This window comes from Mya arenaria, chromosome 7, assembly GCF_026914265.1.
Source record: "Mya arenaria isolate MELC-2E11 chromosome 7, ASM2691426v1".
Classification (NCBI taxonomy): Eukaryota; Metazoa; Mollusca; class Bivalvia; order Myida; family Myidae; genus Mya; species Mya arenaria.
Genome location: NC_069128.1, coordinates 51,063,160 through 51,089,441, shown reverse-complemented (window position 1 = coordinate 51,089,441; position 26,282 = coordinate 51,063,160). Strand labels below are relative to the sequence as shown.

The 26,282-nt window shown below is 32.7% G+C and overlaps 1 non-coding gene across 1 annotated transcript; it reads left to right on the top strand.

Annotated features, from left to right (window-relative positions):
- Positions 1-24,136: 24,136 nt before the first annotated feature.
- Trnav-cac (transfer RNA valine (anticodon CAC)) lies at positions 24,137-24,209 on the top strand. The gene has a single exon. It is a non-coding gene; the product is annotated as a tRNA-Val (tRNA).
- Positions 24,210-26,282: the final 2,073 nt, after the last annotated feature.

The following is a 26,282-nucleotide window of genomic DNA, read 5'->3' as shown; positions in this document are numbered from 1 at the left end:
TTAAATCACGCAACAATCTTGTAGAACGGGTTTTAAGTTTGTATACAGGCCTTTGTTTTCGATTAAATTCTTTGGTACATTTTGATGTTGTACTTCTCCTTTTATAATTCTTTCTCATACATCTGTTTTATTGATTGTGGTTTCAAACATTTGCATGTATCTTATAGACATGTGCTTTAATACGGATGGACCATACCTTTTACACAGTATGTGTTTATTAAAGAAGAGGTCTACTAACTCGTTCGTTTCAGTTGTATTTTCGGTTTAAATACAGGTTTACATAACTGTTCAGCAAGCGACTTGACACTTCATGTACTTTTGTATGAACATTTTATCATCCTCCATAATTAACTTTTATATGCCTATTTGACCTTTTTGCCCTCATTCGCAAACATTGTATGTCTCAGAAATAAACGGTATTATCGCTGTTGAGGTCTTTGATCGCAGAATATCGTTAGTACGTTATTTTTGTATGTTGTGTATTGAATACGTGCTACGGACATTAAGAAAACCTATGTAGCCATTTTAAAGTTGCGTCTACTGAATGGTAACAGTGATTGGAAATAATTCGACTAGCTAATCAGCAACCTCAGCTATGATCAATAAAACTATGCTGAAAACTATATGTTACTTATTGCGTGACCATAATTTATGTCAGGTATCTAATTTCGGAATGTCATATCCTTTAAAGTGACCAAACCTGACTTCATCAAACTCCTGGATGTTCTTCTCTATAGATGTTGTTTCTGTTGTTCTAATTATCTAAGCGTTTCCATGGATTTCATACGGTTTATTTCAGAGAAGGAGTGGGTGTTTAATAACAAGTGTGCGATAAATAATATTTCTGCCATAACTAAAACACTGTCAGCCGTCAAAATTATACAGTGCCAAATTTAAATATATCAACAGCTGAAAGAAAGCCGAAAAGTGCTTTATGACGTATAAAACATTTCATAGTGCCTCTTCAAAATTGACAGTAAAAAGGTATTGTAATTGAGAAATTATTGTTGTTTCCCATAGCCGTAAAATAGAAAACTGTAGTAATAAACCAATATGCACAATGAAAATTCCCCAAACTGAGCATGTACCATAAACAATTTATTGATGAATGGAGCAGGCGTGATATGGTAGTGCCTTTATTAAACAAGTTCACAATGTTCACGTCTTCCCCGAAAAGAGAATGACGTAATAGTTACTAACAATAGCGGCAACGTGTACAGTATTCTTGTACCCTTATTGCTAGTGACATGTATAAAGATCGCCTTAGCCTAACGCTACCATTTATTGAGGGATGCAAAGCATACCAAGACAACAGAAACTTGAACAATACAAATGTGTCTTAACGTAAAGCCGATTGCTAAAGATACCGGCATGTTACAAGAAATTGTGTCATCCATGTTATTCAATTATTTCACAACTCGATTATGACAATTCTTAAAGCAGTAAAGTAGCATATGTATTGTGTATTCAGTACTCTTACTTGTATTGTTATAACGTAATCGACATTCTTAAGATTACGATGACGACAGTTTTTGTCATGATTTATTTAGAATAATTTCAAACGTAAGAATTATTTAGCGTGACAGTGATCTTCCCATTTTTCTCGTGGTGGAAAAACTATTCCTCTTTTGTAAATGGTTAAACAATCCTTAAATGGATAATGACGAATGTGACATGTCACTCACAGCTTGATTTAATAATATATGCAAGAACGCGTCTGTTATAAGATAAGACGTTATGGAGTTATATTTGCCTAGAAAGGCCATTACTTTCCCACAGTAAGCATCAACGAGTTCATCCATCTATGTATCTTGTTCTGATGTTGAATAAGGCATCTGATCGCTATTTGAAACTTAAATAGCAGAACAAAACCATGACGCATACAGTTAATTCAAATCCTAGTTCCTTATACGCTAAAAAAAAACAAACCCACATATTAAAATTAATTCCGGAAACTTTTTTTGTTTAATACAATTTCGTAAAATATTTTACCGAGTGAGTACCAAATAATTTTTTACTAATGGTGTAGCCACGAGTTTTGTTTGTTTATTTTGGTGTACACATGATAAATTATATTGCGATCTATAAACCACTGGAGATCATACACTTTGAGTAGGTATGAGCAGCGTCATGAGAAACAAGCCATTATGACAACACGTCCGAGTATAGTTCATTAGCATGTATGTATTACATAATGTTTGCAGAGAAAAATAATGCATTTTATTCCTGGCGTACATACTTTCCAGATAGCTAGTGGTACGCCATTTTTAGTAAATAAAACATATACTTCCTCGAAGAGGATATTTTTGATTTAGTAACAATTGATAAATGTCGGGTCAAATGTGAGATTATGGCCATGCTAACTAGTTTAAGATCCAAGTGGACTCTGCTTCCATTGAACTCTTGTTTCTCTGACCGTTCCAAGACAGTTATCAAATCATTTAACGGTAAAGCAATTACGCTGTGTGTGTGGTATTTGTGGTGTTGGTTTTTGTGAATGTGGTGTTAATACGTGTTTGTCTCTAGTTCATTGTCGTCTGGGCCCTTGTCTTATGCCTCTTGTTTTCATTGTATTAGTACACTTCTAATTTTGGGATTACTGGTAAGTATAGAGACACGTGTGATGTATACTAGTTCAAACCATAATTTAACTCGTGTTTCAGTTAACTGGAGTTTCATTGAACGTCCCAAGGCGGTAATCTCATCATTTTGTCAATCAATCTATTTGGTTGCTAGGGCGGTCGTTTTGTGGTGTTTGTACCTGAGGTGTTCATTCGGTGTCATTCTGGCCCTAACCTTGTGCTTCTAAACAGGGTTTATATTTAATGATTGACTACTGGGCTTGTCCCCTGGTTTTCGCTGAATTATAATTGCAATTATTTATTGCACTTCATCTTCAAAAATCAGAAGGCAAGTGCTCTTCAAAACATTGCCTTTATATCCACGGTTTAAATAAAATCCATTCATTGAATCTATCTGCCCAACTACCTGCTGGAAACATTTTAATTTTACGAATTTTCTGTAAAACATAACCATAAAACTCAGGATGAGCAATACTATTAGCAATCAACGATTTAAGACTACTATTGTACTTTGATATGGGATTATAATGACCATTAACAAATATTGAGAAAGTTTTGCTTAAATTATAATGTCTGAAACCCAGTTTTTTTAGAAGTTTTCCGTCATAAGTTTACTGCGAGAGCTGAATATTTTTACATCTGTACATATTCAAGCAAATCTTATCAACTGTGCAATAAAAACAGCATATGATGGTGAACAAGGAACATCTCCATCAAAAGAAGGGTAGTTAATTATTTTAAAATTAAAATCATCACGTTTATCATAAATATTGATACCTAATATATATTTTTTTACTTTGAGTTCAGATCTAAATAGGATGCTTTTAAAACGGATGTATTAGATTTATTCAGTTGAAATTGTCAAGGGTATATCGATTGAATATCATCTGTAAACACAGGGTTATCTAAATTTAGAATATCATCAATATAACTAAAAGCGCTATTGAATTTATCAACAAGAGCCAGATCTCCAGACTTAGATAATTTCAACATATATTCCCTTTCATAGCAGTATAAAAAAGAGGTCTGCAAGTAAAGGTGCATAATTGGCACCCATTGGAATCCTAATTGTTTCCTTATATAAATATTTACCGAATTTTAGAAAAATAGTATTGAGTACAAAATTTAAAACTTCAATGACATCTGTGCATGTCCTATAGATATATTTATCTAAGCGACCATTAGTAAAAAGGCTTTATTTAACATTAAATGCCATGTAAGTAGCTTTGTTAATAAAACTCAATAGGTTTTTATATTGAAGCACATATTTAATAGATAATTGCTACATATAAAACACATAGTGCTGGCGCTATAATGAGAATCCATTTGCTCCAACAGCTGATGGGTTTGCGAAAATCACCACCGAAGTTCGAATTAAAACGATAGTTTTCAAGAAGTTTAACATCACGAATTATTACTAAATTTATTTGCCCTGGGGTCAAGTTTTACAAGAGTGACAAAACATAAACAGTTTTTTGTTTTCTTTACCGTCATTGATTATGAAAATGCATCGCTTATAAAGACTATAAATACAAATTCATTCATAACTACTTTCAACTCAATACAACATCCATCTAGTATATGTGTAAGGGGGCCCTTGGTCTCATAGAATGTTTATAGCTTGTTTTATTCTTTTATTTCGTCGAAGACCGTAAAAACCGAAATTGACAATAAATCTACATCAATGCACAAGAAATATATGTATAAAAAAGGAAACCAAACAACGTAAAGTGCTAGTTTTCAGACAGCTGTCATACTATGCCTTTAACCACAATGATATATGGTAAACACACTTAACAGTCGTTCTTAATAGTTTGAATCTTGGACTTTAGGACAGTAAATCATTTAAGAAATAAATACATGTACTTGAGTACACGAATGCATAATTTTATAATAAACAAAAAAACGCCTTTTAAACGGTTTACTTTGAACAGAAATTTTAATTGTTAAACATTTAAGAAAAACAGAAGTAAAGCCTTCGTTCAATGCGTTTATATAGAAAGCATCAATATACCTGGTTCTTAAGTAATCAATAATGTAAGGTCCTTACATTATTGAATTATTATGAATAAAAGAAAGAAAAATAGTCAAAGCCATTCGTTCGTTAGAAAAACGTTTTATCAGTGTCGTTGAACGCATAAACAAAGCGCTTAGCCGACAATGATTAACGATCACAATACACTATATTTCCAAATTTTCTCACAACTTAATAAACTTAAACATTTACAATATGCGCGCTTTCTATGTCTTGAGTCCTAATTAACAAGAAGCGCATATGATGGACTGTTGTGTTACATCTACGTACGTTTGAAATAATTGAATATGAATTTAAATACGACGGTATAGTTTAAGGTTTCGCATCGTTATGCAATAAACATAAGCTTTTTGAAGCATAACTACAAATATTATATAAATACAGATGTGATATGTTTATTCATTCACCTTCCTGTAACTATGTGTGTAAGGTTTAAAACTGTTTTAAACTAGATAACAAAATGGAAATAATTGAAATACACAGTATTCTTTTTCTTTTCTTTCTCAGTGTTTTATACAATAATCATGGTATTATAAAATCAGTGTTATGTACTAAAAAGGACAAAACGTTCGAACAACAGTGTTCGTGTACATTTGCATATATAGATGGATATAATACAATTTCTTGCATTTTGAAAGACGGGAACCACAACCACAATTTATGTCTGACGGAGAACGCACAAATAATTGATCGGTTTGTTATACAAGGAAATGGATTTTATTTATTTCAAAATAAAAGTTTTCACGAAGTGTTTTCTTCAGTTGAAATGTTGGATATATCAAACAATGAAGACGACTTTGTCGTCACTATTTCATTTCTGTCAATCTTTAGCAAGCTACACAGTCTACGTCTTTATAACTGTAATATAGTAGACATTGAATATGAAGCGTTCAAAGGAAGTCCTCATTTAAAGGTTATCGACTTGGCAATGAACAGTAAATTGTCATTCGAACAAGTGACAAGTGGTTTAATGAACAACGAATTAAGAAATCTCAAAGTTTTAAATGTAAGTGGCATATACAACCTCGAAGATCGTCCGACCGTTTCCATAGGGGCACACTTTTTCAGAAACCTTGCGAACACCAGCTTGGAAGTGTTAGATATCAGTTGGACTAGGTTGAATCTAATAGAAGATTCGTTCCTGCACTTACCTAATCTCAAGGTACTGAATATGTCAGGGACATTTATTATCGGCTATACGAATTGTATTGCGGCTTTAATAAAGCTCAAATATCTTGAAGTTATAACAATGGACCATTGGCCCGTTTTAGTGAGAGGACAAGAAAGTATTGTATCTACCGTCGATTCAAAGTTCTTGTTTAAACGTTCTACTGATACATGCCCTCCTATGGAATATATAAATGCAAGCACGGGTTGTATAAATGCGAAAGAAATACGTACACTGCAACTACGATTCATTAACATGGATACCTTTTTCTGGGATTTTTCGAACCACACCTGTTACGACAAAGACAATAAACTGACAAATTTGGTTTTATCTGGAAGTAAGACATCTAAACAGGTCGGCCCGTTAGTTGATTTCAAACATTTGAAGCTACTGGACGCGTCCTATTTGGAATCAGCATATCCTGGACCAATTATTAAGTCCTCATTTGTTCAGGACATTCCATTGCTTAAAATATTACTTTTACCGGGACTGAAAATTGGGTTATTCAATGATACTGAACTGGCTAGTTTTATATCAAGAAATACAAATTTAAGAATACTGGACATAGCATATAATGGCATTACAGTTATTCCACGAGATACATTTAAACAAAACATTTTGCTGGAACACATCAATATTTCAGGAAATAGTCTTACAACTTTTGATGTGAATTTGGCAACGAATATACACTTACAATCAATAGATCTTGAAAACAATAAATTGAAAACACTCGGTTATCAGTTTTTGGAGTCTTTACAAATACTTAACAGTCTAACAATATTAGACGTATACTTGAAATCCAACTTGATTGAGTGCAGTTGTGGGATTTTACGGGCATCGCAGCTGTACAATGTCAGAATGTCCCTAAAATGTGAACAAAGTGATAAGCTGTATGACCTCTCTTCGAGCAAGAATTCCTCCAACAGCTTAGAAGAGTTGTGTCAATCGAAAATCGGGTCTGCTCAAAAGTTGTTAATTATTTTATCTGTCATCGGAGGTTCTATTGTAATAGTTTGTGTTGTTTTATTTCGTTGTTATTTCCTTCGAAGAAAGAATTACAATTTACAAAACAAGGAAATGTGTATCGTTAACTACAACCGCAACGAAAAGCCCAAATATATTGTTTTCTTTTCATATTGTTCAGATGATGAGAATATTGTGATAGGAACCTTTTATGATATAATGAAATCCACACTCTCCAAACAGTTCGAGCATAAAGGACAAGAAGACTCTTTAATTTTACTTGGCGACAGGCATTTCAAAATTGGCGAATTCCTTGATGACTGTATTGTTGATGCTGTGAAAAATAGTTATGTGGTTGTGTGTTTTATATCAAATGCATTCATCAAGAGTGAATGGTGCAAAAAAGAACTTCACTATGCAAATCTTGGCCAGGTACCAATAATCCCCGTGTATCTGGAAAGATGTAACACAGACGCTATGACGGGAATACTGAAATATATATTTAATACTCGGGCACGACTTTGCTGGTTTGACAAATCCGAACCGGAAGATAACGCCCAAAGTGTAAATTACCCTCCGGAAACGATCGAAAATCCTGTTGAACATATAAAACAAACGGCGGAGGCAAGCCATAGTGAGAAACAATACAAAGAATTAACGGTTCACCAACAAGAAATTATTTCTAAATTATGCGATAGAATAGCTGAACACGTAGAAAAATGCTCAAGAGCTATTGCCAGAGGCAACACACATTGACATACTCAACAATGAATTTACGTCTCGACGACATGTATTTGTTTTTATACTACACGTATGTTATAGAATAGCAAAACACACATAAAAACTTACATTAAATTGTGATGAAATAAGACATTCAATTTTAAGATATTTAAATGATTGAAGTGTTTCTTTTTCTGATTTATTTATTTTTATCTTAAATATGTAAGGAAATACAAAATCAGGTAAGGATTTTTTAAAGTAGTATTACCGGCAGAGTAGAACACAGCTTATTGCTGGAGAGACGGGACTGATATTAAAATGCATTAATAAAAATCTTGAGAAGTGCATGAATCTAAAATGGATTATTTTTAAAACATAATAAAAAATACATCGATGAACAAGTTAAACTAATGAAAATCTTTACATATTTTATTATCGTTCCCTTTTAGTGGTAATTGAAAAAAAGTATTTCGACTTTTGCCGATTATTTTGTGAATTAGTATTTTGTTGAATCCAAACATTTGAATTATAAATGTGTTACATATGTGCTTTAAACAATATAATGAGATAAAAACGATGAACAATATTTGTCCAAAATTTTGTGTATAAAATTAGCACAAACTGTTGTAGTTGGTTTTGTTGAAATCTTGTTATGGGACATAGTTAAACATGCGATTACTGCATACCGGCAATGATCTGTCCGACATCAACGTCTGTTTAAAATTTACACAAGTTATACACTATCTCTCTGTTTCATTTAATTAAAGGTATTGGAGAACAAGAACGTTTTTATTAGTTTCAATAAGGGCTATTACTTGAGTCATAGTGTAATCACATCTTGTGATTTGTCTCTAGTATAAGATGTTGTAACAATAATAATATTGATTTAATAAACAGTCATTTTTCATCGTCGAATGTTGATGTACTTTGTTTGCATCCTACGTGCATCGAGTTTTGCGATACGTGTGACATTCATGAAGAAATTGTATTTAGAAGATCGGTTAAAATATTCATAGTAATTGAATGGAATTCGCAGTTAAGAAACATGTTAAAATTTGCTAATTAAAACCAGAGAATATACATTGTTAAATATGAGATGTTATATTATCTACAAATCATAAAATATTATGCTATTTATTGTAAGCACAATCCCATTCATGCGTCTTGGTTGTTTTGAAATGCTTTAAATTTAAAGTAGATTCATTTTCATTGCATTTTTGTAACTGATTCAACAATTCATAAAAATGACAAATCGTTTTACTAGTTTTCCTCCATAATGATAAATGAAACATTTTAAAATTTCATATTATCTGTCATTGACGCATGTTTATCTACAATATACTTAACTTTCCATAATTGTTATAAATAACATTATATAAATGTTATAAATAACGCTTTATGAGCAATAGGTTTGCACAGGGAAAGAATGTGAAACAACTAGAAATATATCATAATTACAGTGCGACGCATAAACCAATATGAAGGCACACTATCGGTAAATATGGAGAATATGAAACATATCTTTGAAACACAGCTGGATAAAACTAAATAATAAAACAACAGGGATATAAGATAAACTAAGAAATTCAATTGAATATACACATTCAACACAAGTAAACGTTAAACTTCTAAAGACAAAAAACTGAACGTTCCTTTACAGGAGCAATCGATTTTGATTTTATTGAAAGGGTTCTGTTGCATAACATGTCGACAAGCTACTTAAAGAACCGAGTCACCCCGGTGATACTGCTCAAATTTGACGTTTATCTCGTTCGGTTACGATGGCATTGCAACATACACCACCCTGTAAAACGAGAGTACCTCTACTACAATCGCTTAAAAAAGTACCTGTTCTAGACCTTATAGGACGAGGCAAGAAAAACGAGTACACGCTTCGAAAGGTAAGGGCTGAGGGAAGAGGAGGAGCTGGTCCAGCGTCCTTGTAACCAATGCCTCATATACATGCAGACGTATTGGAACTCAGTTCATACGCACGTATATAGGTCTCACTTATAACGTAGATGGTATGGTCTTGGAGAAAGAAATTGATACGAGAATAGTTATCACGCTAGCTTTCATGTACTTAAAAGGGCTAACAGTGTCCACTGTGGACAGTTCAACCTAGGATCTTAAGTAAGTGTATATAACATGGGTGATCAACTTTTCCCCCATCTGGGCAGATTCTGCCTGGCATTTCATGCGCAGGGCTGACAGACATCGGCATTCGCACAGAAAACCTGTGACACCTTCTTGACCCCAACGCGTTATCTTGAAATACCATATCGTTTTCCAGTTGGTCACAATTAAATGCTGACTGGCCCTGAGGGAGGTACGGAACTGTGTATATCTGTACACGACGTCATGACCGAGATAAGACTACAAGAAAATTACAGGGTAGCAAGCAGAGACATTGGAGTCAACATGGTAAACATAGAATTTGAACGTTTATGCCGGACGTTGTAGGACATGATGTTTGGAATGGGTTGAAGAAAACTATCTATTAAATTCTAGTTAGTAATATTGACTTTATGAAATATTTTGAATCTTAAATGCGAACATATCGCATATATTATTCAACAGTTATTTTTTTTACTACATTATTAATTATTTAATTGTGTGAGGCACGCTATAATGAAACACCTAACACATGTTGAATAAAAAGAACTCTGTGTGAATCGTTTATCGAAAGATCGGTGATGGAACGAAATTTTTGATTTTGTGGAATCATCATGAAGTCATGTCTTTTGTGCATGTTAAACATACAAAAACTCAGTTGTATGACTCATTGGAGAATACGCCGGGTCAGTCCCAGTATAGTGGCGACGTTCCGAACATCAAATTTGTACATACGATTCATAACTGGCTGTGTTGAAATGCGAATTGAGGATATTATACGAGCCGTGATGTGTTGAAATGCGAACTGAGGATATTATACGAGCCGTGATACATCGTAGAACAGAGGGCCATGTGAACATACAAGTTAGATTGTAATGACACATTTATACAGGACGAACATCCGGTGAATTTGCGATATATCGATAATAACGGCAAGGAAAGATGTCGGTGAGCATTCGAAAAGACGATTGAGAAAAACCAGTTGGTGAACTACCATTACACGTTCACATGGGAGGGATACAAAACAGCAGAAGACCCGGGACAGAAGCCGGCAAAATATACATTTGCATTGTTGTCAAGCTGCTCGCATCCTCGCTATTGCCTGGACAAGAAGGGAAGGGGTATGTTGGAGCTTCAGGACCAAGTATGTGAGAGGTAGGAAAAGATTGTGAAGAAAACCCAGCTCGGGGGATAGACGGATTAGTGGAAGTGTTGGATACAGCTGATTATAGGGGAAGGAGAATTGATTGTGAAACACATTAAAACATGTATGTGAAATCAAAATGATTTAGTTTTTCTAATTACGATATTAAATTATTAATTATTATATTAGAATACGAAGAATTGATAGTATTTGTTCGGTATATTTATTTTTATCAGTAGAAAAATCTAAGTATATTATAAATATTTTGGATTGAATCGAATATTTGGATATCACTTCGTAACACATACTTTTAAATAAGGGTAGAGGGTTTGATTACCGGCGGTTGGATAAAAAAGAAACAGTTTTAAGGCAAAACTTAAAAAAAACTGCACTGATTGGCTGAAGATAAGTAAGTAGTAAGAAAGTAGACTCTATTGTTTGACTCTATCGTAAATAAGTATTGGAAGATAATGTAAAATAATTGTAGTAAACTGGATAAAATTATTAATTGGAAGTTCAACGTTTCTTCCCAAAAATAGGAGTCCAATTATCAAAACTGCTTTGCCATTAAAATACTGTGTGAAGAGTAAGTTAAACTGCTTCATATACCGAAATAGATTACTTCTCACATCGTGTTAATGTAAAACAAATACGTCAGATATAGACATTATTTAATGAATTAATAACCTCAAACATGAAACCTTTATTGTCCTTACTTACGTGGAAAGGCAATACAAACTGGCATCCAACAAAGATACTGTACTTAATATTGTTTTTCGCAGTTCAGGTCTGTAGAGGTGAGCTTATACAGGCTCCAAATATTGCGCTCATGTATAAAAAATGATCAATAAGGCACTGTGCTTGTATTGTTAGTGATTCACTGTTCCTTTTAAGGGCCGGCATCAATGAAAAGCTTATTGAAGGACCAAAATTTAAAATGTTTACAAAAAATTATTTTATTTTTTTGTTTATGTTTGATAGTAAACGAGCATGATTCATATATCCGTTGCAATGTGAAAAGCTGTAATAAGGAGTTGAGTAATTACGAAAGAAAATTTTATCCAGTCAAAATACATTTACGTTTTCCCGGAAATGTCTGAATACAAAAAGCGTATGTTTTTAAGTCATATTTATCGGAACTGCCCAATCAACAATGTCTTAGGGTTTTGTGTTGATTGCAGCTATTTTAAAAAGAGTTATGCATTTTTGTAACCCGGAAATAAATTTCATCCATTATTTTTGTTGTTGTTGCTGAATAACGTTCTTATTTGACAAGATATCATCATAAACTCTCAAGACATTGTCTTGGGCATTTTGACACAATAACAAGGTAATAATGTCGATTGATTTTTCCAAAATAATGTGAATGTTTTTTTATGCAAAATCTGATAAAATCTTCTTTTGTTAAATTTATTTAACACCTTACTATCCAAAACATGTCATCAAGTATATATTTTTCGCTCCTTAAAAGGTTCGTTCCTCAAAACTAAATAAATCATGAACTTTTAACGTTTCAGTTTTTTATATTATCCACCCACTTTTGCATTGTGGCCGGCCCTGAATGTGAATATGAAAGTACCTATATCTTATAGTACATTGCCAATGTGTGCGATAAGGATATACCGATGCCGCAAAAATATCAATAAGGATTTTAAAATAATTCTAAATCTAGCCAAATAAACATAGTTTTATACTCCCAAAGTATGTATTTATTAATAAAGATTGTACAGCGATTCAGATGCAAGAGAGTGACTCAGAACAATGCAGGCTCTTTCCTTACGGATAAAGGTTTAGTGATTATTTTCTATTCTTGTTCATGTAATCTTAATATACAGAGATCAAGTAAATGTTCAGGTGGAAATTCCGGTTATGTCACATCGACTTGTGTTCCGGCTCTGAAACCTGGATTTATCTTCCAGCAATGTCACCTCGACTTATGTCCTGCTTATGCACATCAATGTAAGCCCTGTACTGTTATTCCGGCTATGTCACCTCGATTTATCGTCTGGCTCGTCCACGTAAATGACCGTCTTTTACTTTGCATCCATCTATGCCAGCTTAGTTTGCTCTCCGGCTATGTTATCTCGATTTATCTAGAATATGTCACCTCCAGTCCGTGCACATCAATGTCAGTCCTCTACCTACCTTCCGGATATGTCACATGGCTTTTTTCCCTTTGGATTAATGTACACAGAAATGTCAGATTTTTGTTGATAAAACACTATTCATAATTATAAACAACAATTAAAACGAACTGTTATCAATGTTGTACACAATTCTATTTAATAAAGAAATGGCATGGCATTACACTTACACGATAATCATCTGCAAAACGTATATATCAAATGTTAATTCACAGTCTTTGGCAGGAATCATTACATCATATTTAATGATCAGAAGAACAAGGTAAAACGATGTTGACGAAGAATGAGGCAAGTAGAGTTACAGATTTAAAATGAATGATCAGCTTCGTTAAGTTCCGTCGATAATTGGATCCTGCTCAATGCTTTATTCGTATTCAGTAAGCCTATGGGACAGGTTTACCAAGGGATTCTGTTTCCATGGGCGTTATTTGGGTATGTATCGTTTTACAAAATGCCTAGAGATTCCTAACAGTTATCGTGTTTAATTGATTTAAGACGAATTACAGTTGAATGGTATGATTTCGAACAAGGTCATATTAGACATTTCTTTTGGAACTATAAATTCTGAAAAAATTATTTTAATAATCCATAGATTAATGGAAATCATCGAGTAACACATACAGTCGAACCTTGCTATGTCGAACTCAGTTATCTCGATGTTCCGGTTATGTCGAACAATTCAAATATTTGGGTTTATTTTGCCATGTTTTGTAATACGGTTGCTTCGAATGTTCGTTATATCGATGTATTTCCTAAGGCCCAACGACTTTAACACAACGGGTTTTGATTGTATTTCATTTAAAATGATACATTACGAAAATGTAGCATTACGTTTTCAATCTGAATTTAATGATTAATTACTTAATTAATTAACTAGACTGCTGGGACAAACACGATACCTGTGGCAAACTATAGACAGTATAGTTGAACTATAATCTAACGATAGCATACTCTAATGAACGATCAAAATCCGCACTTGTCTGTTCACAAACATTTTAGACTAATGGCAAATCAATAATTCACCTTGTAATTTATCATCGAAGTTTGAAACGTTGATCTATGGAAAGATTCGTCAATAAGCTAATGATTGAAAATATGCATTCAACACTCTCAAGTGATCCTCTTATGTAATATCAATACGTACACATGTATAACAAACATAAGTTTTGAGTGATAAACCTTTAACTGCATTTATGGTGAATATTAATTATTGATAACCGTGTACTTAATTGATGAAAACGCAAAATTATGAAATGATTGGTGAGTGCTAAAAATTTTACTGTGATCTACTTTCGTCTAATAAAGTTCAAATACCGTGTTTCCTGCACTTTCTTGCAAATTAAACTCGGTATCTTTTATCAATCCCAGTGTTTTCGATATTTATTCATCCTTTTTTGTATATCAAAACAACTGTATTACTTGTGAAAATTCTTATTAGCTGAGTACGAGTCCATCTTTAATATAGACAGCTTAAAAAATAAGATTTGGACAAAGCACATTTTCGCACAACATTTTAATTGTATTGGCTGTTGCAAGACGTTTTGGGATTTTCATAATCTGGTTTACCGACGATTACGCTGTGATCAGAACACTCTGCATTATACGTATGTCCAGTTGTGTTCTAGGAACCAGCCACCTTATCTATTGTAATAAACCAGACTAATAGAAGCTTATGTAGGGACCTAGCTGACAGGAAATAGACATACTTTGACTGACGACCGACTGAGACGACATGCATTTTGAGGTTCCTGATATCGATTATAAATCTACATCTGCACTTGGATTGGATGCTTCAGCTCATATTTTACAAGGTATTTCAATGGGATGTTACATTTTTTGTTTGGATCACAATAGTCTGACAAATGTACTTTGTTTTGCCGACCATTATTTCAGGCTTTAAATTGAGGTCGTTTAGATCATTGCTTTTAAACGAAACAAAAAACAAACATCGTATTACAATACGAATACCAATAAAAGTTTCAGGTTGAATATGTTTATGCATTTCCGGCAGTCTTTTAATTTTGTCAGTTGCTAAATGTCAATCCATTAGCAAAAACATAAAAAAAAAACAATTGACGACATGGACACTATTTTTTCGCTGCTTTTCGAATATCAAGAACAAAATGTTATTAACGTATTCATAGAATTAAAAGAGTGGGCGTTTTTCTATCTAAATAATGCCCCTTATGTATATGTATTCGGTGCTACCTTTTGACGTCGACTTTGTTAAGCATTATGCTTTGTTAAAATCGCTCATTATGTTTCATGCTGGAGCAAATATTTTATAATAATTTGGTTAAAATAAATAAATTCCAAAGGCTGTCGATATAATGCAAAACCATTTGCTTCTCAAGGGCTCTCATGTAAACGAAAAAATAAGATTTTTCTACATCACGAATTGTAATTAATTTATTTGCCTTAAGGCCAAGTTTTACAAGCGTTTCACGATTAGAAATATTTTTGTTTTGTTGTGAGACAATTGTCCATGATAATGTATTGGTAAGAAAAACAAAAGGGGTAAACATTACGAAATGGCTGCTATTAAATAAGTTTAGATTGTTGATCTAAAGACGACTCATTCATTTTGAAGAAGTCTAAGAAATTGTTTGGTTTAAAACTATATAAATATAAGAGCAAATCAACTGACCATGATTCATTGACCGTATTTTTCCATAAAAGATGATAAAAACCTTATATGTAAATATTTGAAACATTTACTCGAGATATTGTTCAAAAACTATGATTTAAGTTGTACTAGATTTTATTTACTGCTGCAGAATATATTTTGGCGTAATCTTGACAAAAACAATAATCAACATATTCGACGACAGATTTCAAATGCAATAAATACATTTTAAATTTTGACTCATTTTTGATGTCATGTGATTAATTGAGTTGATACGAAGATTTAGAGTAATCTTTGTTGATATTAGGTCGCGGTCTTGTTTGTGTGCGTGTTGAGTCGCTTATCTTTCAATGGTTATTGTGTAATATAACTGAGATTTAACTTTATCTATTTAAAAGTATTGGGAATTAAGTTGTGGTAATTAATGTTAAAATTCTGTGGTTGGCACAATCTTGTACGAGAAAAAGGTATTGTGTAATGAGGAAACGGTGTATACGGCAGTAACTTACGTGTCCGGCTTCGTAACCACGAACAAAACACATGCACCTTGGCCAGGAATCACATCAGGTACGACTTGTTGAGGATGTGGTCGCACACCACTGCATATCTATTACGTGTGTCTTAAAAGTTTACATCTCAAAACCTATGTCTGTATAATGTGTATTTCTTCTACATTAAAATTGCGTACGCATTCAATTAAGACCATTTATCTGAACACCTCCCTTGTTCGAGAATATAAATAAGCATTTGAACATTTTATCTTGATCTCAGCACGTCTGCTTTAACTTATTTCAAGAATGAAATTCTTATCCACTTGCTTACATTGGATATAAAAAAACCTTTGCTTTTACTTATACGATCAAAACATAGCATTTTTATTCATATCGGTATGATAACCTTATCATATTCGATATACCACTTTATTTATTGCATTGTAAACTGTGTTCCCATTATTTAACCCTTTCCACAGGCTTAATAACTTATGTCAACGTATTGTTTTGTGTGTTTTTGCTAAGCGCAGACCAGATTAAACGAGAACAATTTATAACAAAAATCAACATGGCATAACTCTCAAAACAATGTATGCCTCCAAAAGATACCAAAGTGTATAATCCATGTTGCTAGTACATTTTCAAAGAAATGACCAAAATATGGAATAATGGTACACATTCATTGCTATCATAAAATGATGGCGCCGGAAGTTCCATTGAGTTTATTGGATAAGTACAACTTCACAGTGGAACCCAGGGGTCTAACACTGCATTAATAAAACTTTAAAAATGTGCGCAGAATATTAGAAATGAATAGCTGATAACATCATAAATCAAAAAAAAAATGTTTACCTTTGCTGCAGAATTGTTTTAATTTATTAAGGATGATAAATGTCCTGCTGTCAAATAAGAACTGTTTTGCAATTTGTTTGGAATTTAACCGAAGTTTTCCGCGTATTATCAAGGAAATATCTTCAATTAATATAATGACGTACTTTATCTTTATTATGTTTTTTTTCATAATTTCGGTTGATATAATCATGGATTATAACTTCTGGAAATATAAAATAATACAATTTAATCAACCGCTGACACTAATTTGCCATCACGGACATTATTTGGTAATCTGCCCTCTTTCAAATTTATATTCTACATTAGTCAAGGGTGTCCCCTAAATCAAAAAGGCTCTTTACTGTTCAAACAATTTGTCCCCAAAATACTGATTAACACTATTATTGAACGGTCAATGTTGCAGCTGTTTGCATATATGTACTTATATACATATAATTATATGTATAAAGTATGTTTTTCTTATTTTATGTGGTGGCTGAATTCTGGTATTTTGTGACGGAATTCGAAATTTTAAAACATTATGTTTTAACCGCAGTTGATTAGACGAACATGTTCCATGTGACACAGCGAAAATGCTCAAAGTTCAATGGCGAAGAAACGAAAGGAAAGGTAGAATAAAATGCATGTTTACGAAATTACATTCAATACAAAAGTTAATACATTGTTCTTTAGAATTATAACATAAACATCAGTATTTTTTAATCGAAGCAATTTATCTCCCAATCAGTCAGATGTGTTTGTTACAAATCCGAGTAAATTTTACAGTTATCAGTTCACCTAACCGTAATGACCATTTAGGAGTGTTGGAAGACCGAAAAAGAGTATTAATGAAACAGCTATTTCTAGTTTTTCAATTATCACGCTGTCATGTCCATGCCTTCTGTGGAACGTTTATTATCTAGGAAGCTATCCCAGTTTAACAAGTTCACGGTGTAGTTATGAATTCTCTTGTCCCTTGGGATCATTTAATACGACTTATTGACTCTTAAACATAGAATACCGCTTCAGCCAGAGTCAGTGAAAGCTAGTGATGTTGACAGTGCTACATATAACGTTGCTACTGTAGGGCGGTTTCTCTGAATAGACAGGGCTAAATCGGAGCAGTATTCAATATCGTTTTTTCGTTGTCCATAAGCACGCTTAAGTCATTCCCCTCAGCCCCTTTGTCAGTTTTCTTTACAGTGTCAGTTATCTTTACAGTTTAAGCAAAACACTTAGAATTAAGTGAAATCTAAGGCTGTCGATTTATTTATGCTTCCGACGGGTCTTATAATCTAGTAAGAAAGTGAAAAAATATCTACTTTTAACACCTTCAAAACTATTGTTATTTTTACTGCTTAGCCTGTCCATGTAGTTTGTTTATAAATTTGTAAATTTATTGATCTGGGGGTTTACTTTTAGGGTTTTGACATGAATGCCTCCATGTAGCAAATGTATAAAAGTACAACAAAATTTTCTTCATGAAGGTAAACTTTTTTAAAATAAGACAACACAAACTACTTTTTGCATATAATAGGTTTGTTTTATAAATAATGTCTGAAAAGACAACAAAAACAACGTTGCAATGCTATTTTACCTAGTTCGAATTGCCAGGCAGTCTTTCAATTCACCAACAAGCGTTTGTCCAAGGCAGGCGTTCTTGATGGGCAAATGTGCGAGAATCTTGATTCCTTAGGTTCAAATAATTACTGTTCATCACATATTTTGAGAGTTTATTTATCACTTTTATAGGTTCAAAATTCCCAAAATATAATTATGACAAATGTTTTTTCAAAATATAGTCGAAGCACATTTTTTATCTATATAAGAAAATCACACAGCCATCTGATCACAGCAATATATCGTATACCATAACGTATTTAACTGTGTTAGTAATACATTATATTTATTTCCTTGAATTCCGTGGTTTCAAAAATTTTGCATAGGAGTCTCATAAATATTGACAGTTTCTTCTGCAAGTTATGCAAATATGGGAAATTTTGACCAGTATTATAATATCTCTTGGTAAATTGTTTTCTCTAATCCGCAGACACTTGAAAATTAAATCAAATAATATTTTAATACATTAAGTAAAATACAAATGTGGTCATATTATCATTGCTAAATCAACTCGATCGTCTTTGTAGATGGGCAAGTTGTCTTTTCACCTCGTTCGTTTCATGGTTTTTGTCTAATCAATCATGTATTCTACTTGTCTTTTTTCTTCGCACTCCCCATTGCCCTCACTACATCTTCCCACAAATCTGCACCATTGACATGAATCTAGTCATGTACGTCGTAGCGTAATAAACAGATATTACATGAACTAAACGAGCAGTCAAACATATTATTTCTTAAGCTTTGCGAAATATTTTGTAACGTGGTTTGGTTGTTATGCTCGTCTATAAAAGGATGTGGTTAACCGTCACATTCGATTTACTCTACTCAAAGCATTGACAATGTATTAATCATAACGAGCCAATAGTGGATGCAAAATCATTTTAAATCTTTAATAGCAATATGAATATGTTTGCGGTGACAACACTATTGTGGTAAGGACATCGAGCTCTAGATAACATTGGTCTAGTCCCGGGTTTGATCATCGCACGTAATATTGTGGATGATGTTGTTATTTTATGTTTATTTGATGGGGAAATGACTGGAAGAAATTGTCCAATAAAAACTGGATCACTTATTTTTGGCTAGAATGAAATGATAACATTTGGTCATTTTCACTCTTTTTTTGACCAGCATTATTCACATAATGTTGAACTTGTAGTTAAAACCCATTTTTAAATGGTTTTGTGTTCGGATCCACAAGAAATTCAATATTAAAGAATTGTTTTATTATCAACAGTCTCACATTAAATTTTCCTTATAATTAAAGCTTATTCCCCTTATCCATTGATGGATTATGCTTATCGCAGGGACTTTTCCCTATTTTAATTTGCATCAATGATAGTGACAATGCAAGGACCTGTGAACAAAGCCAAGTATACTATTCATTGTTAGTAAGTCTATAGTTTCCTATTGTTCATGGTAATCCATTCAATCTGCTTTTTGAACTGGATGGATTTATTTATTTCAGCGTGATTAAGCACTTTGTCTTCGTCGATGTTTTCCATTTACCTTAAGAAATAGACGTTATGTAGAATATAAGCTGTATTTTTTGTTCAAATGTTATCTTGTGAGTGTTTAAAAAATCGCGGAAGAGTGTCCCATTCTCATAAAATATGCAAAACACAATATAACATATTCATTGTGTAGATCGGTGCATATTGCATTATTTAACAACATGTGTGACAGCACTAGATTTAGAAGATAAAAGCAGTCCTTATGGCAGCGGCATACAACGTAAACCGGCCCAATTCTTTAAGAATTATGTGCAATTTATTTTTTTATTTTTTTAAATTACTTACTTATAGAAGTTTTTTCTGTTGTTCTAATTATCTGAGCGTTTCCATGGATTTCATACGGCTTGTTTCAGAGAAAGTGTGGGTGGTAAATAAAAAGTGTGCGATAAATAATATTTCTGCCAAAACTAAACCAGTGAGCCTTCAAAATTATACAGTACCAAATTAAAATATCAACACCTTGCCAAATGCCAAAAGTGTTTTATTACGTGTAAAACATTTCATAGTGCGCTCTTCAAAAATGACAGTAGAAAGTTATTAATTGAGAAATTATTGTTGTTTCCCATAGAATGAAAATGTAAATTTGTAGTCATAAACCAATATGCTCTATGAAAATTCCCAAACCTGAACATTTTCCTTAAACAATTTATTAATGAACGAAGCAGGTGTGATATTGTAATGCCTTTTTATACAACATATTCTTCATTATATATTATTCATTAATAGTAACGCAATTAGTAGTAACATATAGATAACTACATCTCAATTAAGACGTCCTCTGCGAAAAGAAAAAAATTACTAACAATGGCGGCAATGGGTACAGTGGTCTGTGTCAAAAAACATTGTGGCAGAAATTGATATAAATGGGACAAAATGCCTCTACAGTGCCGTTAAGGTCATGTGATGACGATTGTTGTTATGGACATCTATAAGGATCGCCTTAGCCTAACGCTAACATTTATTGAGGGAAGTGAAGCGTAATAAGACTATGGAATCTTAAACAATACAAATGTGTCTTAACATAAAGCTGATTGTTAAAGATAACGGCATTTTACAAAAAATTGTGTCATCCATGTTATTCAATTATTTCGCAACTCTTGTATGACTGTTCTTAAAGTTATGAGGAAACAAAATGTATTGTATCTTCAGCAATCTTTTCAGAACTTGATGTCTTTCTTTTGTTATAACGTTCATTCATCAGCTTACGTTGTTGTCATGATGTATTTAGAATCGTTTCAAACGTAAGAATAATTTAGCCTTCCATTAAGCTTCCCATTTCGCTCGTGATGGAAAATCTATTCTTCTTTTGTAAATGGTAAAACAATCCTTAAATAGATAAAACCAAATTTGACATGTCACTCACAGTTTGATTTAATAGTGTATGCAGGAACGCGGCTGTTACTGGATAAGGTAGTACGGGGTCAATATTTGCCTAGAAAGGCCATTACTTTCCCACAGTGAGCATCTTCGAGTTTAACTATCTATGTATCTTGTTCTGATGCAAGCACTCTGTTAAATGAGGCATCTGATCGCTATTTGAAACTTAAATAGCTAAACAAAATCATGACGCATATCGTCAATTTAATTACTATTTTCTTAAACGCTGTGCTTAAACAAACCCATATATTAAAATCAATTCCGGAAACTTCACTTTTTCCGTATTTCAAAAATCGAAAAATATTTCACCGAGTGAGAACCAACTCTTTTATTTGACACCATTTTTTTTATTGTTGTTTCTATAGGTGAATACTCGATAAAATATATTACGATCGATAAACCACTGGAGATCATATAATATGTATATGTATAAGCCGCGTCATGACGAAATATTTTAAGTAAACTCAACCTGTTTTGTTTACCTTGTTATGTTTAAAGTAGGAATCATTATTGTGTACTGTAACGTGCTTGAATGATATTCAGTATTGGGTAAATAAGTATATTAATGATGTTTGTAATTATGACTTTTCTCAAACATTAAAACATTAAATTAGCTTTGCATTGCCTTAACTTTACTTGTGATGCACCTAAATTATCTAATTGGTCGTAGTCATAGTCGTGGTATGTCGTATAAAATCAATTTCGCCTTTGAAACTTGTTTACCTAAGAAAAAATGTACCGCATTAGCAGTTTCGGTAGTTGATAACATACATAGAGCCCGTGTAAGGCAATGCCTTATTTCATATCAACATTCATGTTATAAATAATATTTGCTGAGAAGGGAAAAGCATTTCATACCTGGCTTATGTATCTTGATAGCAAGTGGCAAGCCGTTTTTGGTAAATTAAATATGAACTTCAAAAGTTGGCTTACTTGATTTTATTGCTTGTCATGATGAGACTTATTTAAGGAATGAAATGCGGGGTTGATGTCAATATCGGGGTATGAACGCAATTGGGCTGGTCAAAGTGTGTGGAGTCCGACAGATTTACTTCTCACAGACTGTGCAAAGGCGATTTCTTAACATTTCCTACCAGATATTGATCATCATAGTGTTTTTTTAAAAGCTGTTGTCCTAAATCGTTGTGTCTTGTTTTGTGTTTGTTTGGACATGAGTATTGTGCCTTTAAACAAGATGTTTGTTATTTAAGTGTTAAGCAATTCCGCTTGTCCATGACAACCCTTTTGTTTCATTGATGAATATGTATTGAAGAACATACAGAGAATATGATTGTTATTGCAATTGGCAGGTCGGAGATTGGATTTGTAATATTTTATTTTACGAGCACTTTATGTGAACCTTATCAATAAATTAGATGCAGACGAATATTTGAAAAACTGGATAATAAAATGTGTTCGGTAAATGTTTATAACCAAATTTTTCTTAAACCGTTGGTAACGGTTTAAGCGACAAAACATTAATTTTGGAACGGAAATATGAAAATCTGCGTCAGCAGTCTTTTATCACTGGTTCGCAGATAATTACGCATAAATTTGCTCATTCCAATATTTATGCGAAAAGACGAAAAATAAGAAAGTTGTAAAACGGTAAATCTGCGAGAGTGCAGCTTAAAAGAAACAAGTGAAAATACAAAAAAAAATCAAAAATAAAGGATATTTAGGGTAAGAATGTGATAATTTGCATCCTAAAGCAAATAATTTCAAATCTCAATGGAAAAGATTAAGTATTGATGATGTAAGAACGCAATTACCATTAAGGAAGTATATTTTCGGAAAGGACCTACAATATGCACACTATTTTTACAATTTTACATTAATCTGATAATACTAAGAGCATATACCTGTATATTATAATTTGATTTTCGAGTATTATATATTTAGCATTACGTAAAGACCTACGGAAAGGGTATTTTCTTCACGAAAAACTTCAAAATGCGCATTTTAAGGTTTGCACATAATGTGTATATTATACAATGTATAACATGTGTATAATGTAGCGTAATAGAACATGTACACTCGTACATCATTTGTGAAACCAGTGTATATTTGGATTTCTTTTTATTTTACGAAATTAAAATGTCTTATTAACTCGATCATTTACATCCATACAAGGAACTGTAGACCCGTTTGATTTTTCTAACCGGTTCAGACTATGATGCTTAACGTATGTTTATATAAATATATTTGATGTACAATTTTTCATCATTAACAATTTTAAAAATACGCTTTTATATCCTACTATTCAGTGCTAGCATTAAATTGACAAATGTTTGTAAATCGGATTAAACCTCAATGTGTCAATACTAATTTCCTCCCTTTTCTTCAGTTCAATATCATTTAGTTTTCAATTGAAATACTTGATGAAAATAACAGTGTAAAATTGATTTTTTGTTTCAAAAAATATTCAAACCGGTAACTTTCTAGTTTTAAAATGAAAATTATTAGTCACGTGATATGCAAATTTCGTAATAAATATGTGCGCGTCTTAATTTGATTATACAATTGGTTCTGTTGCATTTTGTAACTGCGAGAAATGCATTTTTTTATCAATTTAAGGGATAAGAAATGTAAACAAGTTTTAAAAAGTCATTTTGATATACATACAAAAAAGTTTACAATTCTAAAACATACTTGGAAAATAACTCGCTGAAATATTTTTGGATGTTTTATTTTGCTATTGAAAATTATGGGGGACTATTGGCATCTCCGCATGGTTTTAATTTAGTATAATCATGTTTGGGGTTTCAATCAGATATTCACTTAAATCTAAAATGTCCAATTCAGCGGTTCCGTAGTGTAGTGGTTATCACGCTCGCTTCACACGCGAGAGGTCCTGGGTTCGATACCCAGTGGAACCAATATTTTTCATTTTACTTATTTCTTTACCTAATCCAGCGATTAACTAGTCAATGAAGTATATTATAATACAACAGAGTTACTTGATTGCGGTCAATGTGTCAAACCATTCATTGTATGTTTATTTTAGAGTGTCGATCTTTTTACAACATAATTATTTACAAAGTCCAATCCGAAACGGGACTCAGCGGAAAGTTCGGAATCGCTCAATCGTGTAGTTGAGCCATAAAACTATTATATAGTCTGACATCAGAATTGTGACTTATATGTGGTTCACTTGCATATTTATATGTAAGAAAAAAAATCGTGATGAAGTATAATTTGGATGTTTCTTTTGCTATTGAAGTATATGGGTGATGTGGTAGAGCATTCGCTTTGCATGTAAAAGGCCCAGGGTCCGATCCCCGGCATTTCCATATCATTTTATTTGATAAACACCGTTTGTTTTAATTAGATAGCATTTAAACATACAATGTCCGTATCGTCGGTTCCGTGGTGTAGTCGTTATCACACTAGCTTCAAACCCAAGAGTTCCTGTTTTCAAGCAAAATCGGAACAATTCATCTTTTTGTTACTTTGTCTGTAGTATAGGTTTTAAGATCAAAACAAGAAAATTATTTCAAATGAAATGTTGCAATTCGAAAATAAAGTATTCCATCAAAAAGCAATACCTCATAAATCTGAATCAAATGAGACTATTGGGGCAGTAAGAGATCTTTTACAAAATATATTTAAACGTATTATCTGACGATAACACATTTGAATGTGTAAACAAGCACCACACTGGACTGCTCAATAGCATTTTAGATTAATGTCAATTCAATAATTTAGTCCGTAATAAATTATCCCATTTGATACATTGATCGTTGACATAATTTATCATTTAATTAAAAACTAAAAACATGCGGCATTTAATGGACAGGCCAACACGGAAGAAATATATAAAGGTTTAATAATAAAAGGTGAACGAAAGCACTTTTGGCACTCAAGTTTAAATCGATTGACTACTGTTAGACGTTTCGAGTTTCTGAAATTGGGGTTTACTGACAATTCGCTGTGATATGTTAACATTTTCTCTCCACGCATGTTACGAAGTATGTACTTTGTTACCCGGAACATTAATACAGGCTATAAATTGAGGTTGTAATTCTCTGCTTTAAAATAAAGTAAATACATATATTACTTATACAAAGTATCAGGTGGAATTTGTTTAACCATTACCGGCAGTCTTTTATTTTTTAACAGACATTCAACGTCAGCAAACATTAAAAGAATAGGCGACACACAAAGAACCTTATCTGTTTTTCGCAAGGACACCTGGTTATTTCCTTATTTATAGAATTCAAAGTGGTGGGCGTCTTTCTATCTGAATAATTACCCTAATGTACATGTATTCGCTATTACTTGTTGACATCATTTTTGTCTCGCATCAAGCTTTGCAAATGAAACTCAATAAGTTTTCATATTTAATAGATAATTGCCACATACAAAACACAAAGTGCTGGGGCTATAATGAGAATACATTTGCTCCAACAGCTGACGGGTTGGCGAAAATCACCAACGAAGATATAAAAAAAACGATAGTATTTAAGAGGTTTTACATCACGAATTATTACTAAATTGATTTGCGTTTGGGTCAAGTTTTACAAAGGTAACAAAACATAAACAGTATTTTGTTTTCTTTACCGTCATTGATTATGAAAATACATCGGCTACAAAGACTGTCATTACAATTTTATTCATAAATACTTGCACTTTCAACTCAATACAACATTCACATAGTATATGCGCGCCCCTCATGCATAGTTATAGCGGTCAACTTTTCCACTTTCGGTTTGCTGAGAAATAGTTCTCTGCTATTCATTCTTATAGTTTAATATTCGCTCGTTTTTTATTGCAAAGCTTTATGAACTGTAAACAATGAAGTATTATTAGTGCACATATGTTCCAAAAATAATGAAAACACTTTTTATTTTAAGATGGGCATGAATGCAAAACCAAATTTCAACGCCGCTATTTAAAGAATGAAAATTTGGAAGGTCAAATGTGTTAGCAAAACAAATGTGGATACTCAT